The sequence below is a fragment of the Sapajus apella genome, unplaced genomic scaffold, assembly GCF_009761245.1.
Source record: "Sapajus apella isolate SASKATOON/1434 unplaced genomic scaffold, GSC_monkey_1.0 scaffold1, whole genome shotgun sequence".
Classification (NCBI taxonomy): domain Eukaryota; kingdom Metazoa; phylum Chordata; class Mammalia; order Primates; family Cebidae; genus Sapajus; species Sapajus apella.
This window is the reverse complement of record NW_022436941.1, coordinates 46,834,395-46,852,294: the sequence shown is the minus strand read 5'-3', so window position 1 is coordinate 46,852,294 and position 17,900 is coordinate 46,834,395. Positions and strand designations below refer to the sequence as shown.

The following is a 17,900-nucleotide window of genomic DNA, read 5'->3' as shown; positions in this document are numbered from 1 at the left end:
CATCTATATGCAGTTACACATATTGTACAATGATCCAGGATGGAAGCATATCTATACACACTGATGAATATAAGTACATAATATATACCTTCTGTGTCTCTCTAAATTTTTCTATTCATGGTATTATTTTATGCAGAATTTAGTGCTTTTCTGTTTTGACAATCTAAGCACTGACTAAACACTGTTTCACGAAATCAAGAGTAGTCCTTGACAATTAATTTTTGCAGTCAATGGTCTTCTCAAAATGGGCAACTCCCCTTGGAACTTAGAAGCCACAACAGCAGACTGTGTGAGTGAGGGAGCGAGACAATTCATTAGCCGATTCTGCAGCAACTCAAAGTGGCGGGGGATGTCAGCCCCTGCTCTGGTGCTTCAATACTAATGAGAGTCATTGCATATTCATAACCCCAAATACAGTCAGCTTCTTGTAAAAACTTTTGTCACCCAGGCTTCATGGCAAGAGCAAAGCACTGCACTCTTCTTGTCGTGGCACTTCCGCCAAGTGAGAGTGAGAGCAAGATTGATTGTTTTGCAACGCTGCCTGACGGGGAACTAAAAGATGCTGCCCCAAGGGTCCTAAAACTGCTTAGTTTGATTGCAAAGCCCCAAATAATCAAAGAAACAAAAAGGAGGCCTTGGTGGTAAATGTGTATGTTGATATATACATATGCACACATATATACCATTGCATCAAAAATATATCAAAAAATACTCCAAGCAAGACATTTGGCTTATTCAGAATTCAGAGTAATTATCTGTTAGGAATATAAAATTCTCACATCAATTCTTATTATGCTGAAAGAAGAATGGTGTGCCGCAGTAAACTTGTTCTTATGTTGCAGAAACGCCATGGCATATCTTAATAGAAACAGATTTCTAAAACTGTCTGAAGTTTCCTGTCATTATCAATACCAAAGCTTAGTGAACTGAACGTGTCAGTTCTGCCAAATCTACAGCTACCTGGAATCAAGTTCCTCAGGCGCCTTTTTGTGTTGTCAATGTCTCCCTTGCTTTATCATCATCATCATCATCCTCATCATCATCATGAGTGTCCAGAAATGAGCCATCCAGTGTGCCTGCCAGGAAATCCTAAGGGGCCAGCACTATACCATCTGACCCCAAAATACTTGTCTGTTGGGGGTAGCTACCAGCATCCCCTGGAGTCAGAGAAGGGAAATGTATGTTTCAGCACTCACTTTGAAAAAGCCTTGAGCATTTTTTCACTCATAATGATGTCTTCAGCTGGAATGCCAGCACAGTTACACATTTTTCTGACAGGCATACAGGCTATAAACTACTCATAAAAATTAAATAAAACAGGACAGTGAAAGAAAACTTTCTAAATTTGATCACACTTGAGTTGTTAAAAGTTATTTCCAGATGCATAATGTGTATAAATATCTGCATAGCTAAAGACAAATCAGGACTACTGAGATGATGGTGGGGGAAAGATGATGAGGTGTTGTGGGGGATGGGTCTCACCAAACTGTTTTATATCTTAGTCACAGACACACAAGCTTTGAAAATAGATGGATTTGTGTTTATGATTGATTGAGGTAACTGATTATCCACAGATATTTTAAGTGTTGAGACATTAAATTGTCAGCTCTATCAGTTTGATTGCAGTAAAACATGAAAACATTGACTTTTGTCTAGTTAGAGAAATTTATTTTTCCCAGAATGACAATCCTTTAAGTAGACGCCAGGCAGCTTGCCAGATTTCCATGTCATACACTGAAGTTTGCAAATGCAACCCATATTTTCAAGTGTTTTTCAAGGTGCAATGAATGGTGCATAGGTCTTTTGCAAATAGTCTCGTAATAAACAGAATCCTGCAACATGCTTCATTCTGTAAACCCAAAAAAACTATTTACTCATTTTGAAGACAAAAAACACATTGTAGCTTTGTATCCATGGAGTATATGTTAACGGTGCTCTTCACTTACTTAAAGTATCTCTCAAAAATAAAATAACCCTCTTTGGACCACCACACTGTGAACAAGTTTGATTAATATGTTTTATAAGCCTGAAATAAATGCTCATCATAACTGTCAGTAGGCTGACAGCTTTCAAAAGTCTTTGTTCCCAGAATGAGTAATTTGTCTGATCTTCTTTAAAATACCATATTCCCGTCTAAAGGGAAGATGTTAAAATCAAGTAAATTCTACTAAAATTTGATTGCCATTAAAGCAGCCTTGTATTCTGAATCCCTGTATGCACTATATGTGTATATACTAATTGACAAAATAAAAATACCACATCTTACTTATTATCATTACTTGTCAGAACACCTGTGCTTTTCAGTGGGCAGAACTGTGGTTCAGTGTTTAAAACCTAGTCCATTATAAGAATAAAAAATGTCAGATGTTATATATAGTCTATCTTTTTAATAAAATTTGACTAGGAAATCATTACTAGGCCTGATGATTTCAATGAAAACACCAGTCAAAAAACAGATATGGTCATTAATTCTACTGAAATATCAACATCTCTATATTTGCTGCATATTTTCCAAGCACTTATCATGATCATTAAAATACAGGATGTTCCAAAGACCAGGGGACAGCACTGAGCCCTTCATGTCTGAATTCTGCAGACAGCAGTAGATTATACCTGGTGCTAGGAGAGGCGCACATAGAGGGTACCTAAGTGGCTGAGCAAGGCTACACCAACTAGAACAACAAACACACACTTCTTCCTGACTCCGTTAGTCAATCATTTGTGTCCTGGAGCATTGGATTTGGTTACCCTTCTTACCACATCTTAGAGAGTAAAATAACTATTATAAATGGTCATTAAATTATCCATTCCCCTATTTCTTCATTCCAACTATTGCTGATGCTTCATAGCTGTTCCATGGCAGAACTTTACAAAGCACCCTGCCTGTATGCTGCCTACAATTACCGCTTCTTTTGTCAGCATGCTTTCCTCCTTAATTTGGTATTACCTGCTCTCATACCATGACTACAAAGGTTTAAATTACAGATCATTTCTCACATCTTTTTTGTGTAATTTCTATTTTTCCTAATCTCTAAGAAAGGCTCATTTTATAATAGTATATCACATTTGTCCATAAGAAGTCATTTTTCATTTTGTTATTTTTCAAATAGCCAAGAAACCACAGGCTTTGTACATGCTATCACTGGGGCACTGTGAGCATTACTGCTCTTCTTGTTCATTTTGATACATGCATTATTCAACTTTCAATAAAGTTTATTTTCATGCTTCATCTATGCTATGATCAACCCTTATAATTTCTAATACATTGTGGCAGTTTTGAAAACAAAGTTCTCTCATATCTTATAGACTAATTTCCCCACTGCTATTATATCTTATCTCCTGGTGAGATATAAAGTTTTAGTATTCAGCATATGAATTAGGTCAAAAGATAATTTATTTTCTTCCTCTTTGTTAGGTTTTTCCTTTAAGGAAACTAGAATTCCCTTGTGCCCAACCTAAAACAATCTATATGCTATTTAATGCTTATGATAATTCCATAATTCCAGTAGTTCCACATTGTTTTCTAGACCTTCAAATTCTGTTCTTCTCAAAGTGCTATACTGACTGGGGATTATGTTGTTAACTCTAAGAAACAGAGAAATGATACCTGGCTCAGGTATGGTTCCTCTCTTTTGACATAATGAATGCTATTTCCATTTAGAGTCACGCATTGCTTAACAACAGGGATATGTTGTAAGAAATGCATTGTTAGGCAATTTCATTATTGTGTGAACATCATAGGGTGGACTTATACAAACCTATGACATTATGTAGCACATGACTGTATATAGATGGGACTGACTCAGTACAAGTGTTAAAATGGCCTTGCCGGGCGCGGTGGCTCAAGCCTGTAATCCCAGCACTGTGGGAGGCCGAGGTGGGTGGATCACGAGGTCAAGAGATCGAGACCATCCTGGTCAACATGGTGAAACCCCGTCTCTACTAAAAATACAAAAAATTAGCTGGGCATGGTGGCGCGTGCCTGTAATCCCAGCGACTCAGGAGGCTGGGGCAGGAGAATTGCCTGAACCCAGGAGGCGGAGGTTGAGGTGAGCGGAGATCGCGCCATTGCACTCCAGCCTGGGTAACAAGAGTGAAACTCCCGTCTCAAAAAAAAAAAGAAAAAAAAAATGGCCTTAAGTAGGATGCCTTTGACATTGCTCATTTGACTGCTTCTTTATCTATTCTGAATCATTTTTCATCTGTCTTCTAGCTTTTAAAGGTCACTATGATGTTGTCATTTAGTGATAGCAGCCATCCTTACTATGATTATAAACTTAAATAATTATGCTGATCAGAATTTCCACACTTCACTCCTTCCTATGCCTCATTTTAGTTGCATGTATTTACTTTTACCAAAAGTAAAATTTATTGCCGCTTCTTAAATTTCTTCCTGATGACCTACAGGCAGCCTCCCTCACATTTTCCGGAGCCCTCAGGCCAGGTACAGACTTTGCCTTATTTTGTTCCATATGCTCTTTTTTCCCATATGCTCCTTTTTAAGCATCTATCAATATTTACTAATAATATCTTCACATTAGCAATATCTAAAAGGACAAGTAGTCTCTTCTTACAGCTAATGAAATATTAGGATCTCCTTTCTTTTTTGGGGGGGGGACGGAGTTTCGCTCTTGTTACCCAGGCTGGAGTGCAATGGCGCGATCTCGGCTCACCGCAACCTCCGCCTCCTGGGTTCAGGCAATTCTGCCTCAGCCTCCTGAGTCGCTGGGATTACAGGCAAGCGCCACCATGCCCAGCTAATTTTTTGTATTTTTAGTAGAGACGGGGTTTCACCATGTTGACCAGGATGGTCTCGATCTCTTGACCTCGTGATCCACCCACCTCGGCCTCCCAAAGTGCTGGGATTACAGGCTTGAGCCACCGCGACCGGCCCTCTCCTTTCTTCTTACCTATAAAACTATTGGCTTTTGCCTTTTTTCATTGCTGAAAGGGAGGATCAGTTCAGTGCAGTGATCTTCAAATTACATTCAGGGGTCCCCCAGGGTCCTTCTTAAAAGAAAATGGATGAAGGGGGACACCAGACAGAAGGAGAGTTCCAGGCCCAACTCATCTAGTCCACCATAACTTTTTGTTTTCAACTTTTTGATTTTCAAATAATTTTAAACTTACAGAAAAGTTTCAGGCATTGTATAAAGAACTCCTGTATGTGCTTGACCCACATTGTTAACATTTTGCCACAACTGCTTTATCATTTTTTCTTGCCCTTCCCCTTCCCCCTCTCTTTGCTCTTTATGTATAACTTTCTTCTCTAAATCGTTTGAGAGTAAATTGCAGATACCATGTTTCATTACCTCTAAGTACCTCTGTGTGCCTTTCCCAAGAACAAAGACGTTCACTTACAGGGCCAAAGTATAATAATCAAAATCAGGAAATTTAATATTGACACAATACTATTATCTAATATAATATATAGAACTTATTTAAATTTTTCTAATTGTCTCCAAATGTGCTGTATGGAAATTTTTGTTTTTCTGGTCCAGAATCATCCTTACCTTGTCTTTCACAACATTGACCTTTGTAAATGGTACATGCAATTTCCTTTGTAAAAATCCCTAAATTTAGGTTTGTCTACTTTTTTTATAATTAGGTTTGGGTTATGTAGTTTTGATAGCAATATTGTATAAATGATGTTGTGTTCTTCTTAGTGAATCACATCAGGAAGCACATGACATTTTTTTGTTTGTCTAATTATTAGCAATGTTAACTTTGATTACTTAAGTTGTAAAGGTAGTATCTACTAGGTTACTCTACCATAAAGTTCTTTGTAATTGAAAAACTATTTTATCCTTTATAATTAAAAAGTAATTTATGGGTAGATGCTTTTTAAGACCTTGTAAACATGCTGGTCCTCATCAGATTCTCATCCACTGGATTAGCATCCACTGATAACTTGTTTAATGGTTATACTGGTTGTAAAATGATGATTTTCTAACAGTATCATTCCTCCTATATTTATCAGTTAGTATCCTACTCACTTGTTTAAGTGTGAACTCATGATTTTTTTATTTTTATTTAATGAATTGAAACCTATTATTCTTGCTATTCTGAAACTCAACTTGTCTAAGTTTGGCCAGTGAGAAGCCATTTGGTCTGACTCCCATGGTTTTCTGACATGTCCCATCATAATTGAAGCTGTATTATCACTTTTACTTGTCTTCTATTTTGGGATTTATTTCCCAGCAATGCTTTAAAAAGTTTAAAATAGGTTGTTCCACTATAACACTTTTTCCCCAATTTGCCTCATTTCAAGTCAGGTTTGTATAAACAGTACCTAAAAAACAGAGAAGACAATAAACAATAGCAACCCCTTTGTTTCTGTGGCCACTTGGTCACCATACTCTTCCTGCAAACTACCAGGTATACTCCTGCAGTAGGGGCTTAGGACCCACCATGCCCTATGCCTGGAATGTTCCTCCTGAGTTCGCTACCCCATCTCCTTCAAGTCAGTTCTATCATCCTCGTCTCAGGGAGGCCTTCTCTGACGACTTTATTATAGTAAAACTCATTTGATGACAACCCCTTCATTTCCAAGGTTTCATCCCAAAGCAAGACATTTACAATTGGTTTAACTCATCAATGGCTAAGTTAGAAACATAACATTAACCCTTGTTGGATTATTTTACCATAGTGGATTGACAAACTCCCTAAGGTGCCTAATGCATACACATAGCCCTTCTGGGTCATGAAAACGAAATAGATATTACCCACCCTACTGCTTCTGGCTTCCTTATTAAATACTATTCCCCACAGCATATCCACTTCTGTATCACTCTGTTATAGAATTAATCTAATGTTTAAAGCTGTTTGTCTCAATAAATATGAAATCAAATCAAAGCATCAATAAACAAGGATAAAGTAGAACTGTTTGTCTTTTCCTAGGGAACACTCTCTAAAAGAAAATCTTTTTAAATTGTAACACTCACCATTTGCTTTTCCCAAGTAAGTCTTTTGAAAAACAAACAGAAAACCCTCAACAATCACAGATAATAATCAACATCAAAGAGATACCCACAGGCTTTATAACTAGTTAAGTGCTTTCACTCAGTCATTCAGCACAGAAACTCACTTTTCGCTGAGCACATTCCATCAATATACAATTCAAAGTGACTGCATTTCATCAATTAAGATTAAAGGTATCCTCACTAAAATGCACAGCAAGTTCCACGACTTACTGGGTTTACCCAAAGCAAACTTAATAAGTTATTACCATGTATTGCCAGTTTCTTAGAAGGTCTTAAGTTTCTCAAACAACTTACCTAGTCTTTTTCTAAAACCACTAACATACTTCAGACATTCAAAAGTATATTATTTCCAACTGCTGTATTGAGGGCACATAGGGTGACTGACTTTTCCCCTCAATGTCTATTTTTCATTAAATTACTTAACAGAAATCTTTTAAGTTTTTGAGATGCTTCTGAACTACAGAGCCAAAACATTTGTCAACATAGTAAATAAGTAAATGTTCGCAAGCCACAAAATGATGAGGTACCTCATTATATAAAATAATGAACAAATTCTACCAACACGTAATATATTCCCAAGGGTAAAGGATGAACATTTAACTATATTTAAATCCTGGCTACCTGGTCCACTTACCGAAATCCTGGAGTGGTTTAAACTCAAGGACCTAATGATATAACCTACAGGCCAAATTTACCTTCAAGATGCCTAAATTTTAGACAAGGTAATATCTAACTGCTTTTAAGTGAAACTCACGATCTCCTAAAAAAAAGAAAATACCATGTAAATTCACTGGCCATTTGTTTTTTCATTATAATGTTAGCTATCCTTAGTATTCAATTGTTTAAGATCAAAAGCATACCACAGTATTTAGTCCTCTAACATACAAAGAAAAACTATATTCATCATACATGATAAAAATAGCTTCTTGTTCTTGAGGTCTAGAACTGCACTGTCCAATACAGTAGTCAATAGCTACACCTGACTACTGAGCACTTGCAATGTGCCAAGTCCAAATTGAGATAAGCCATAAGTGTAAGATATACACCAGATTTCAAAGATTTAGCATGAAAATAATCTAAAATATCTCACTAATAATTTTCTGTTGATTACATGTTGAAACAATATTTTGACATATTGGGTTAAATAAAGTATATTATAAAAATTAATTTCACCTGCTTATTTTTACATTTTTTTAATGTAGCTACTAGAAACTTTTAAATTATGTATGTGGCTCACATTGAGGTTTGCATTTATCTTATTTCTATTGAAGAGGGCTGGTCTACACAAAAGCAGGCAAAAGTCACAGTTACAAGGCTCATTCCATACTGTGTTATAAATATCCTGCCAACACACAACTCTTATTTTCTGAGATTGTTAGTAGATCATAAAACCTTATAAGTAGCAGAGGACTAAGCCTAGGTGAATTCAGTTTGTGATGAATAAAATTATAAATTTTACACGTATTAAAATGCTATCATGATGGTTAATTAGACCACACAGTAACCACCTGCTGCAACTATCTTACAAGTAACTATCATATTATTAATGTAGCCAAAGTTTGTATATTTTATTGTTTTATTATCTCATTTATATAAACACTATACCAAATATTCCTAAAAACAGCTTATTATCTACTAAATATCTTTATTTAGACACAAGCATTTCAAATACATTACATACAAAACTGAAAGCATTCTCTTACTGTTGAGAGGCAATTGTCCATGGTGTTTTTGATTGTCTCTGAGTAAAGACAGGATATGCTTCTGGGTTAGAGGGTACATTTGTTTCCTGACCAGCATAACAAAGATAATGTTATCCTCCAGGACAATTATTTTGGGCAAGTTTGGAAGTAGCCTCTTATAAGATTGGGAGGACAGAGGTCCACTGCGTACACAGCATCTATCTGGACCTCACTCGGTATCATGGGACTTGGGGAATCCATATAAGCATGAAGATCATGCTGCTTACTTTGCTTTTAGTAATAAGCTCTTAAATCTATTTAGGCTTACTGTTTCCTTTTCACGGGAGTCTACAGAAGTATGGTGAGCCAGCCTAGCAGCTGACTGTTGCTTGAAACTGCTTGACACTCACTTTTGCTTTTACTTTCTCAGTCTTTTTACAAGCATCACTATGTACCCACTGCCCAAGTCAGAAACCTGACCATCAATTCACCAGGCTCACCATATCCAGTCAATCATTAAGTCCTAGTCATTCTATCCTCTTAATTTCTCTTAAATTATCTATTTATCTCCATTCCCACTGATTTAACCCTAGTCTAAATCATTATTCCCTCATGTAGATGCTTAATTTGCACCACTACATCAGTGTTACCCCACTTCACTCCATTTGTCATATTACAGCTGGGTTGATCTGATATGTCATTTCTTTTTTTTTTTATTGCATTTTTAGGTTTTGGGGTACATGTGAAGAACCTGCAAGATTGCTGCATAGGTCCACACATAGCAGTGTGATTTGCTGCCTTCCTCCCCATCACCTATATCTGGCATTTCTCCCCATGCTACCTCTCCCCAACTCCCCACCCCCTGCTGTCCCTCCCCTATTTCCCCCTGACAGACCCCAGTGTGTGATGCTCCCCTCCCTGTGTCCATGTGTTCTCATTGTTCAACACCTGCCTATGAGTGAAAACATGCGGTGTTTGATTTTCTGTTCTTGTGAACCTGGAAACCATCATTCTCAGCAAACTGATTTGTCATTTCTTTGACCTTAGGATAAAGTCCAAGCTCCTTACAATGACAAAGTATTTCAAGGCTAGGACTTACATGGAATGTTTCTTGAAATTCCATTTGTGACTATTTCACCTGAGGGGGAAGCGGGTGGAAGAGAAGGAGAAAACAATAGATTAGTCCCACTTCTAACATAAAAGACTTGGGAGCAAAGGATAAGCTGGGTGCTATGACCTAGAAAGAATACTCTAGGAGAGCTGAACCTTAGTGGAACTGCCAGAGTTCCTTTCTTCCTTATTCATATGAAGATTTGATGATTACTATATAAGGTGATGAATATGCAATGATTGTAATAATTATTTCACAATGTAAACATATATGAGAGCATCATGTTGTATACCTTAAATATATACAATTTTTATTTGTCAATTATACCTCAATAAAGCAGGGAAAAAAGATTTGAATCTGATTAAACTCAATGACTTCTTCTGTTAGAACTGGTAACCAAAAATTGACCCAACATAGCCAAGAAGGGACATTATTAATTTACTCACTGCCAATCACGTTTATTTTGATGAAGATAATGTACCATCTGTAAGCAATATTAATTCCTTGTTATTAGATGTTTGAATGGACAATGAGTGCCACATCTTTTCCTTTTAGTTCTTGGCACTCAATAAAAAAGTCTTTTCTTTTAAAATGCCTGATATTAAGCATGCTCAAATCAGTTGAATCATGTAGATGAAATGGGGAAAGTTCAGACAAGCCTGCATCCTCATCTCTCATCCATGATGTTTCCTCTGCCATGAACAGGTCTTCCTGATTTTTTGTCTGATTAAGCCCCTCTTCTTCATTACTTAGCTTAAATTTTATCTCCTCCAGGAAGCCTTCTCTGAATCTCAAAGTAGAATTAGATGTCTTTCCCTTGAATTCCCTTAGTATTTAATACTTGCTCATCATGTTTCAACATTTAGTACATAGTATTTAAACTACAGATTTGCTTATCTCCCTAACTAGAGGGTAACTCCTTGAAGACAATGTGTCTAACTCATTATTTTGTCCCCAGTGGTAGCATCATGCCTAGCACATAATAGACACCCAATCAGTAATTATTGATTGCAAATAGATAAATAAATAATTAGATAAGTCTTTGGAAAATAAAAAAGGGAATTATAACCTTTTTAAAAAGAAGGAGAAGGAGGGTTTAGGCTGTGGAGTTTTTCTTGTCTCTACCCACATTCTTTCATTCCCTCAATCCTTCTCTCTCTCTCTCTCTGTGTCACACACACACACACACACACACACACACACTTAATTTTATGTATCAACTTGACTGGGCCCATGGGGTGCCCAGATACTTGATTAAACATTGTTTCTGGGTATGTCTGCAAGGATATTTCTAGATGAGATTAACTTCTGAATCAGTAGACTGAGGAAAGCAGACTGGTCTCTCCAATGTGGATAGGCCTCAGGCAATCCACTGAAGGCCTGAATAGAATAAAAGACTGAGTAGGAAGGAATTCTTTCTCTCTACCTATCTTCAGACTAGGACATTAGTTTCTCCTGCCTTCAGACTTCTACGTAGACTGGAACTTGCACTATTGGCTCTCTTGGTTCTCAGGCCTTCAGATTCTGGCTAGAACTATACCATGAGCTCTCCCTGGTCTGGATTTCTCAGACTCCACCATCAAGTAAGCCAGTTTTTTTATAGTAAATCTCTCACTCACTCATTCTGTGTCTGAAGATACCTATATCTTATTGGTTCTGTTTTTCTGAAGCACTTTAATACACACACTGACATGCCATGTCACTGATGTGTTTCCTAATTTCAGCAGCCTTCCCACTCCTACGTTTGCAGTTTCAGAGCTACCAGCTTTTATGAGGAAAAATAAATGCATTTTTTCAAACACTTGTAAGGCAGAGTTGAATATAATCTCTACATAAATCAAGTTTGTTTCTAGGCAAGGAACACTAAGATGGCAAAGAAAAGATGACAGCTAAACTGGACAACTTGTTCATTAACTTTTTAGCATCAAAGATCTTTATCTGTGCCCACTATCCTTCCCAAAGGCCTGAGGTACTTCCAGTCTCTGGTTCTGAATTTTGGAAAGAGAAGCTTAGAACCCTGCTAAGCTTTCTTCCAAGATCTTACATACAGTGACCAACACAGCCCCTCAAAAAAGTCAAAGAAGAGCGACCTTCAAGCCAACTGATGTACCATGGCAGGTTTTAAGAATGCCTGTGACTCCCAACAGTGCAAGCAACTGAGGGAAATTCTGGTAGCCTGGAGGTCATTAGTTGGTTGCCCCCAATTTAAATTGTCAGAGTTTTCTTTGGCCACTATCTGAAATCAAACGATTTCAGAAAGATCATGGTAGCTCAACTTTATAACCAAGTTATTTCATAATATCGAAAACAAAGTTCTTAAACTTGCAGAGCCTTCTGCTTCAGCATAAGAATAAGTATATCATCACTGTGGAGATAAATCTGTGTTCTAGGAATGACTCTGCAACTCTGAAGCCTCCTGAGCCTCGGCTTCCTCTTCAGAATAAAAGTTAGTTAAAAAACAATGCAATGTGCCTACAACATTACATAATATGTTTAGATGTTCAACAGAAGGCAGCTATAATTTTGTAACATTCTCCAGAAGAAGTGAGCAAAGTACAGTCTGCCTGGCAAACTACCAATCACCTGTTTTTGTAAATAAAGTTTTATTGTAATACAGCACACTTATGACTACTTCTGTGCTACAGTGACAGAGTTGAGCAGCAGAAAGAGTAATGACAGTTATAACAGAGACCATATGCCCACAAAACCTAAAATATTTACTCTCTGGCCCTGTATAGAAGATGCTTGCTGACTCCCACTTATAACACAGATTTCACCACAACTTGTAAAATAATATGATCTCATGTTAAACCATTAATAAACCCAATAAGCTTTCCTGCCTTTCTCTTCACAGGGTTCCAAATGATCTGACAAGATAGACCCAAATTGTTTGATAGGATGAAAAAAATCAAAGGCATTTTAATAGTCTTTATGATGCTCAAAATGTGGTCATGAAATGCACACAAAGACAATGGCTGGTCTCATGGCTCCTTCTCCTTGTCTGGCCTCAATTGTGAATGGATATAGCCAAAAACGTCTGATAGGGTTGGTGATGCAAAACAATATGCAAAATCCAACTCTCTATAGCTACCTGATAGCTTAGGTGTAGTACTTGCATAATAAAGAATTGGCTCACATGATTATTGAAGCTGACAAGTCCCAAGATCTGCTGTCAGCTGAAAGCTGGCAAGCTTGAGACCCAAAAAGAACTGATGTTTCAGTTCAAGTCCAACCGCATGAAAAGACCACTGTACTAGCTCAAGCAGTCAAATAGGAATTCCGTCTTATTCAGCCTTTTTGTTCTATTGAGGTCTCCAGCTGACAAGCTGAAGCCCACTGGCACCAGTGTGGGCCACTTGCCCTACTCAGTCTACCAATTCAAATGTTCATCTCATCCAGAAACTCCCTCACAGAGACACCAGAATCCAGTTCGACCAAATATGTGGGCACCCTGTGGTACAGTTAAACTAACACCTAAAATGAATAATTATAGTAGGTAGACAGCTGTGAATCAAATTTTCTATCAAGTAGAAAGTTTAGGACTCTTGCAAATACCAACATATTTATGAAGATTTTTTTTATTGTTATAGCATAGATAGATTAAAAAATTAGGATTTTAAAAAACTGTTTATATAAAATGTCTAAGGGAGAAACTGTACACTCTTAAAAAAACTAGAATTCTACGTTCTAGTACCTCCTGAAGTTACATACACTAATATGTAAACAAGTTTATATATGACAGAGGGTAAAAATTTATCCAGGACTCTTGAAAATAGTAGGTTATATGCTAGATTACATCCTTTTCTTGAAGGCATAATAAAGTAGACCATACCAAAAACTCTCACTAGTATGAATTGAGTTTATATCTCCCAATATATTCTTTTCCTCTCAACTAGCACACTGAACATTTCTTACAAGTATAAAGGCCTGGATACAGCAACAATGTAGATCATCTTACTTTACTCCTTAACTCCAAACACCCAATAGGAAACATTTATCTTGCAAAATACCAATACCAAAACATTTATTAACATATGTGTGCCTAATATTCACCTTCATATATTTTTATTAAACCTAGTATTTCTTCACCTTTGAAAACTTGAGATAATAGAAAGTATTGTAATAATAGAAATTAATCATCTATAGACAATTTACTATAAATCTTGCTACTTTATTTTAAAATTCTGTTGTAGACCTCACATTTTATAAAAGAGACGTATTTTTACAGAATTGCAATGATTTCTTCTGTTTTTCAAACCCAGCAGAGTAAACACAAGTTAAGAAATTCTACTTCCAGTTGCCTGCTGACATTACTGATTATTGTCTTGCATAAACAAGGAAATACCTATTAGAGCTCTCTACTAAGACCAACAACAAATAGTTGGAGGGAGATACCTAATGGAAACAATAACTGTTTAAAGACCCTTTGATTCATCCCTGTTTGAAACCAAAAAGAAATAATAAATAATATAGCGTGTCTATATTTCTAGGAGATTAGTGTTTCAACTTGGAATTTCAGTATGTAGTTCTGATAGACTATTAGGAAGGGTTGTGAGGAGATTTTAGTGACCTCAGAGAACTTGTTTTGTAGCATGTTGAAATCTGTTAAGCACCTTCTGAATACAAATGTTCATTTTCTAACTCTTTTCTAGAATTTTAAGTTAGAAATAGATGACTTTTTCATAAGGATCATGCACATGCTGAACATTTTAATATCTGAATTTAGCAAAACCCAAAACGCATTTGGTCAAAGCTGAGCCATTTCTCAAATTCTATACACAGGCATAATTCAAAAGCAATTTATTTCATGTGTTGTTTCTGATTCATTCACATTTCACTTTTCTCATCAGAAGTTGATTTTATAAGAGTTTAGTTTTTGTCCAAAATATCTTATGAAATTTCATTTTATAACATTTTGAAACACTCTTATTTTGAAAAGAGAAAGTAACTATAAAAACTCGTGCCTCTACAACAAAAGCCAAAATAGACAAATGGGACCTAATTAAACTCCAGAGCTTCTGTACAGCTAAAGAAACAATCATTAGAGTAAATCGGCAACCAACAGAATGGGAAAAATTTTTTTGCAATCTACCCATAAGACAAAGGGCTAATATCCAGAATCTACAAAGAACTAAAACAGATTTACAAGAAAAAAATAAACAAATCCATTCAAAAGTGGGCGAAGGATATGAACAGACACTTTTCAAAAGAAGACATACATGAAGCCAACAAACATATGAAAAAAATGCTCATCATCACTGGTTATTAGAGAAATGCAAATCAAAACCACATTGAGATACCATCTCATGCCAGTTAGAACAGCGATCATTAAAAAATCTGGAGACAACAGATGCTGGAAAGGATGTGGAGAAATGGGAACACTTTTACACTGTTGGTAGGAGTGTAAATTAGTTCAGCCACTGTGGAAGACAGCGTGGCAATTCCTCAAGGACCTAGAAATAGAAATTCCATTTGACCCAGCAATCCCATTACTGGGTATATATCCAAAGATTTATAAATTGTTCTATTATAAAGACATACACATGCATATGTTCACTGAGGCACTGTTTACAATAGCAAAGACCTGGAACCAACCCAAATGCCCATCTATGACAGACTGAACAAGGAAAATATGGCACATATACATCATGGAATACTATGCAGCCATAAAAAAGGATGAGTTCATGTCCTTTGTAGGGACATGGATCAATCTGGAAACCATCATTCTCAGCAAACTGACACAAGAACAGAAAATCAAACACATCACATGTTCTCACTCATAGGCAGGTGTTGAACACATGGGAGGGGAGTATCACATACTGGGTTCTGTTGGGGGTGGCCCAGGGGAGGCACAGCATGGGGATGGGGAGGTTGGGGAGGGATAACATGGGGAGAAATGCCAGATATAGGTGACGGAGGGAAGGGGGCAACAAACCACATTGCCATGTATGTACCCATACAACAATCCTGCATGATCTGCACATGTACCCCAGAACCTAAAGTACAATAAAAATAAATAAATAAATAAATAAATAAATAAATAAAAACTTCTGCCTCCAAATTACTAATTTGGTTTAAATTGACTCTATTCTTAGCAAAATATTTTCATACTCTCAATTATGAATTATCTTTTCCTTAAAATTTCAATTATCTTTTCCTTAAAATTTCTTATAATTCTATCGGGCTAGATATAGCTTGCAATGTAACTAGATGATCTATAACACCATCATTGCAGCATTTACAAAATTATGTTCTCTAGAACTCTAATGTGTCAAGGGATTTTAAGAGGTATTCATGAGCAGAAAGTGGTTAGGGGTGGTAGTCAAATAAGAATGGAAATGCTGAGTTAAAGCCAAACAGGATTGTTTACTACAAGATTTCTCAGAACTTGTATATGCAAAATGAATACTCAAGAGCAAGATACAGGCCAGGTGAAATGGTTCATGCCTGTAATCCCAGCACTTTGGGAGGCTGTAGCACAAGGATAACTTGAGTGGAGGAGTTTGAGGCGGCAGTGAGCTATGACTGCACCACTGCACTCCAGCCTGGGCAACAGAATAAGACTGTTTCAGGAAAAAAAAAAAAAAAAAAAGGAAGAGAGAGAGAGATAGAGATAGGAAGTAATGTTTCGCAAATTTATTTAACCATGAAACACTTAACAAACCTCTTAACTTGTTTTACAGAATATCATTAATATTCTGTAAAAACAATTTGAAATCTGATCATATGATCTCAAACACTAATGAGGTGATTGAATTTATTATCATCCACCTGTCACTGAGATAATCTAGTTAACATTTTCAGGAAAGTAATACCCCAGGTATTTTTAAAGTATTACTAATAACTCCATTTTAACATGATAGAAACAAGTTGGGAATCTGAGTTTTAATTAATATAATAATAACCTGAAAGCCATATTGAAAATACTGTCTAAGTCTAATTCACAAGGTTTTAGAGCAAGGTTTCTGAAAAAAAAAAAAAAAAAACTGACAACTATTAAATTTTTGGTGAATTAAAAGTATAATATATAGCCATTTATTGATTATGACTTTACCATTTATTTTTTGAGACATGATCTCCCTCTGTCACCCAGGCTGGAGTGTAGCTGTACCATCATGGTTCACTGCAGCCTCAACCTCCTGGGATCAAGCAATTCTCCCACCTCAGCCTCCCAAGTAGCTGGGACCACAGGCATGCACCACCAAGCCTGGCTAATTTTTGTATTTTTTGTAGAGAGGGGGTTCCACCATGTTACCCGGGCTGGTCTCCAACTCCTGAGCTCAAGTCACCTGCCCACCTTGTCTTCCTAAAGTGCTGGGATTATAGATGTGAACTACTGCACCTGGCCTGACTATAACATATTTAATTCTGAGGACTCACGGGAAGATGGCCAACTAGGAACAGCTCAGGATTGCATCTCCCAGTCAAAGTGCAGAGGGCGAGTGGACGCTGCATTTCCAGATGGATTTTTATTGCCCACAGACCAGGAGATTCCCAGGCAGAGGAGCCCCATGGGTCGCCAGCACGGCTGTTTCGGCCCACACAGCTGCTTTGCCTGAGCCCTGGCGCTGCGGTTCTCCGTACAAAAGACACTGGTCTGGGTGCCCTCTTAGCTGGCGATAGGAGCCCTGAGATGGCAGAGTCGCCCATTCATCTGAAATAGCGAGCCAGGCCAGGAGATTCCTCGGCAAAAAAACCACCAGGAATATCAGCACTGCTGTATTAGCTGGCTCAGTGAGTCGTGGCGCGAGAGATCTCAGCGCCTTTTCAACAGGCAACTGGAACACTGGGAGACAGTCGACCATTCAACAACAACAACAAAAAAGGACTCTGAGTCAGAGAGACAGGTGATCAGGCTCGGCTGGTCCCACCACCCCCTACCCCCACAAAAAAAACAAAAAAAAAAAACAAAAAACAGTAATTGAAAATGCTCTGGGTTGAGAGTTTCACAGCAAGCACAGCTGAACCCCAGACAATCCGGCTCTGTGGGGGAGGGGCATCCACCATTACTAAGACACTCCACCACTACAGAGGCAGTCTGACCATCACTGAGGCAGCCCACCGTGGCTGAGGCAGCCCGCTGTTGCTGTGGCAACCTGCCACTACAGAGAGAGTCCGCCATAA

At 37.4% G+C, this 17,900-nt stretch overlaps 1 pseudogene across 1 annotated transcript in view; it reads right to left on the bottom strand.

Moving 5' to 3' along the window:
- The window catches only part of LOC116556269, a 37,779-nt pseudogene extending 20,198 nt beyond the window's left edge, over positions 1–17,581 (bottom strand). Inside the window, exon 1 of the transcript XR_004270922.1 lies at positions 17,261–17,581. The product of XR_004270922.1 is annotated as an uncharacterized LOC116556269 (transcript). The remainder of the gene's footprint in view (positions 1–17,260) is intronic.
- Between the last annotated feature and the right edge of the window lie 319 nt (positions 17,582–17,900).